The following is a 4,429-nucleotide window of genomic DNA, read 5'->3' on the forward strand; positions in this document are numbered from 1 at the left end:
AGCCTAGCCCAGCCTACTAGCCTAGCCTAGTAGCCTAGCCCAGCCTACTAGCCTAGCCTAGTAGCCTAGCCCAGCCTACTAGCCTAGCCTAGTAGCCTAGCCCAGCCTACTAGCCTAGCCTAGTAGCCTAGCCCAGCCTACTAGCCTAGCCTAGTAGCCTAGCCCAGCCTACTAGCCTAGCCTAGTAGCCTAGCCCAGCCTACTAGCCTACCCTAGTAGCCTAGTAGCCTAGCCTAGCCTAGCCTAGCCTAGTAGCCTAGCCTAGCCTAGCCTAGCCTAGTAGCCTAGCCTAGCCTAGCCTAGTAGCCTAGCCTAGCCTAGCCTAGCAGCCTAGCCTAGCCTAGCCTAGCCTAGTAGCCTAGCCTAGCCTAGCCTAGTAGCCTAGCCTAGCCTAGCCTAGTAGCCTAGCCTAGCCTAGCCTAGTAGCCTAGCCTAGCCTAGCCTAGTAGCCTAGCCTAGCCTAGCCTAGTAGCCTAGCCTAGCCTAGCCTAGCCTAGTAGCCTAGCCTAGCCTCGCCTAGCCTAGTAGCCTAGCCTAGCCTAGCCTAGCCTAGTAGCCTAGCCTAGCCTAGTAGCCTAGCCTAGCCTAGCCTAGCCTAGTAGCCTAGCCTAGCCTAGCCTAGCCTAGTAGCCTAGCCTAGCCTAGCCTAGCCTAGTAGCCTAGCCCAGCCTAGCCTAGCCTAGCCCAGCCTAGCCTAGCCTAGCCTAGTAGCCTAGCCTAGCCTAGCCTAGCCTAGCCTAGTAGCCTAGCCTAGCCTAGCCTAGCCTAGTAGCCTAGCCTAGCCTAGCCTAGCCTAGTAGCCTAGCCTAGCCTAGCCTAGCCTAGTAGCCTAGCCTAGCCTAGCCTAGCCTAGCCTAGTAGCCTAGCCTAGCCTAGCCTAGCCTAGCCTAGTAGCCTAGCCTAGCCTAGCCTAGCCTAGTAGCCTAGCCTAGCCTAGCCTAGCCTAGCCTAGTAGCCTAGCCTAGCCTAGCCTAGCCTAGCCTAGTAGCCTAGCCTAGCCTAGCCTAGCCTAGTAGCCTAGCCTATCCTAGCCTAGCCTAGTAGCCTAGCCTAGTAGCCTAGCCTATCCTAGCCTAGCCTAGTAGCCTAGCCTAGCCTAGCCTAGCCTAGCCTAGTAGCCTAGCCTAGCCTAGCCTAGCCTAGTAGCCTAGCCTAGCCTAGCCTAGCCTAGCCTAGTAGCCTAGCCTAGCCTAGCCTAGCCTAGCCTAGTAGCCTAGCCTAGCCTAGCCTAGCCTAGTAGCCTAGCCTAGCCTAGCCTAGCCTAGCCTAGTAGCCTAGCCTAGCCTAGCCTAGCCTAGCCTAGTAGCCTAGCCTAGCCTAGCCTAGCCTAGCCTAGTAGCCTAGCCTAGCCTAGCCTAGCCTAGCCTAGCCTAGTAGCCTAGCCTAGCCTAGCCTAGCCTAGCCTAGTAGCCTAGCCTAGCCTAGCCTAGCCTAGCCTAGCCTAGCCTAGTAGCCTAGCCTAGCCTAGCCTAGCCTAGTAGCCTAGCCTAGCCTAGTAGCCTAGCCTAGCCTAGCCTAGCCTAGCCTAGTAGCCTAGCCTAGCCTAGCCTAGCCTAGCCTAGTAGCCTAGCCTAGCCTAGCCTAGCCTAGTAGCCTAGCCTAGCCTAGCCTAGCCTAGCCTAGTAGCCTAGCCTAGCCTAGCCTAGCCTAGCCTAGTAGCCTAGCCTAGCCTAGCCTAGCCTAGTAGCCTAGCCTAGCCTAGCCTAGCCTAGCCTAGTAGCCTAGCCTAGCCTAGCCTAGCCTAGCCTAGTAGCCTAGCCTAGCCTAGCCTAGCCTAGCCTAGTAGCCTAGCCCAGCCCAGCCTAGCCTAGTAGCCTAGCCCAGCCCAGCCCAGCCTAGTAGCCTAGCCCAGCCCAGCCCAGCCCATCCCAGCCCAGCCTAGTTGAATGTTACTTCAACTTTAAATTTACCTACAGAACCCTCTAAATCCCCTTGTAAATTTAACTGTTAGTCCAAGGAGGAACAGCTCTTTAGACACTAGGAAAAAACCTTGTAAAGAGAGTAAAAAATTTAACACCCATAGTAGGTCTAAAAGCACCCACCAATTAAGAAAGCATTCAAGCTCAACACCCATAGCCTAAAAAATCCCAAACATACAACTGAACTCCTTACACTCAGTTGGACCAATCTATTACCCTAGAAGAGCTAATGTTAGTATAAGTAACATGAAAACATTCTCCTCCACATAAGCCTACATCAGACCAAAATATTAACCTGACAATTAACAGCCCAATATCTACAACCAACCAACAAGCCATTATTACCCCCACTGTTAACCCAACACAGGCATGCCCACAAGGAAAGGTTAAAAAAGGTAAAAGGAACTCGGCAAATCTTACCCCGCCTGTTTACCAAAAACATCACCTCTAGCATCATCAGTATTAGAGGCACCGGTGACATATGTTTAACAGCCGCGGTACCCTAACCGTGCAAAGGTAGCATAATCACTTGTTCCTTAAATAGGGACTTCTATGAATGGCTCCACGAGGGTTCAGCTGTCTCTTACTTTCAACCAGTGAAATTGACCTACCCGTGAAGAGGCGGGCCTAACAGCGCAATCCTATTCCAGAGTCCATATCAACAATAGGGTTTACGACCTCAATGTTGGATCAGGACATCCCGATGGTGCAGCCGCTATTAAAGGTTCGTTTGTTCAACGATTAAAGTCCTACGTGATCTGAGTTCAGACCGGAGTAATCCAGGTCGGTTTCTATCTGTTCTAAATTTCTCCCTGTACGAAAGGAGAAGAGAAATAAGGCCTACTTCACAAAGCGCCTTCCCCCATAAATGATATCATCTCAATTTAATACCACACCAATACCCACCCAAGAACAGGGTTTGTTAAGATGGCAGAGCCCGGTAATCGCATAAAACTTAAAACTTTATAATCAGAGGTTCAATTCCTCTTCTTAACAATATACCCATGACCAACCTCCTACTCCTCATTGTACCTATCCTAATCGCAATAGCATTCCTAATGCTAACCGAACGAAAAATTCTAGGCTACATACAACTACGCAAAGGCCCCAACATTGTAGGTCCCTACGGACTACTACAGCCTTTCGCTGACGCCATAAAACTCTTCACTAAAGAACCCCTAAAACCCTCCACTTCAACCATCACCCTCTACATCACCGCCCCAACCTTAGCCCTCACCATCGCCCTCCTACTATGAACTCCCCTCCCCATGCCTAACCCCCTAGTCAACCTTAACTTAGGCCTCCTATTTATCCTAGCCACCTCTAGCCTAGCCGTTTACTCAATCCTCTGATCAGGGTGAGCATCAAACTCGAACTACGCCTTGATGGGCGCATTACGAGCAGTAGCCCAAACAATGTCATATGAAGTCACTCTAGCCATTATTCTATTATCAACACTACTAATAAGTGGTTCCTTCAACCTCTCTACCCTTATCACAACACAAGAGCACCTCTGACTAATCCTGCCATCATGACCCTTGGCCATAATATGATTTATCTCTACACTAGCAGAAACCAACCGAACCCCCTTAGACCTTACTGAAGGAGAATCTGAAGTAGTCTCAGGCTTTAACATCGAATATGCCACAGGCCCCTTTGCCCTATTTTTCATGGCCGAATACATAAACATTATTATAATAAATACCCTCACCACTACAATCTTCCTAGGAACAACATACAATGCACACTCCCCTGAACTCTACACGACATATTTTGTCACCAAAGCTCTACTTCTAACCTCCCTGTTCCTATGAATTCGAACAACACATCCCCGATTTCTCTACGACCAACTCATACACCTCCTATAAAAAACTTCCTACCACTCACCCTAGCATCACTCATGTGATACATCTCCATACCCACTACAATCTCCAGCATTCCCCCTCAAACCTAAGAAATATGTCTGATAAAAGAATTACTTTGATAGAGTAAATAATAGGAGTTCAAATCCCCTTATTTCTAGGACTATGAGAATCGAACCCATCCCTGAGAATCCAAAATTCTCCATGCCACCTATCACACCCCATCCTAAAGTAAGGTCAGCTAAATAAGCTATCGGGCCCATACCCCGAAAATGTTGGTTATACCCTTCCCGTACTAATTAATCCCCTAGCCCAACCCATCATCTACTCTACCATCTTTGCAGGCACACTCATTACAGCGCTAAGCTCACACTGATTTTTTACCTGAGTAGGCCTAGAAATAAACATGCTAGCTTTTATCCCAGTTCTAACCAAAAAAATAAGCCCTCGCTCCACAGAAGCTGCCATCAAATATTTTCTCACACAAGCAACCGCGTCCATAATTCTCCTAATAGCTGTCCTCTCCAACAACATATTCTCCAGACAATGAACCATAACCAATACTACTAATCAGTGCTCATCATTAATAATTATAATAGCCATGGCAATAAAACTAGGAATAGCCCCCTTTCACTTCTGAGTTCCAGA

General features: G+C 49.0%; 1 pseudogene; it reads left to right on the forward strand.

The window, feature by feature from the left end:
- Positions 1-2,881: 2,881 nt before the first annotated feature.
- LOC117980321 (NADH-ubiquinone oxidoreductase chain 1-like) lies at positions 2,882-4,137 on the forward strand (annotated as a pseudogene).
- Positions 4,138-4,429: the final 292 nt, after the last annotated feature.

Source organism: Pan paniscus, chromosome 4 (assembly GCF_029289425.2).
Source record: "Pan paniscus chromosome 4, NHGRI_mPanPan1-v2.0_pri, whole genome shotgun sequence".
Lineage (NCBI taxonomy): Eukaryota > Metazoa > Chordata > Mammalia > Primates > Hominidae > Pan > Pan paniscus.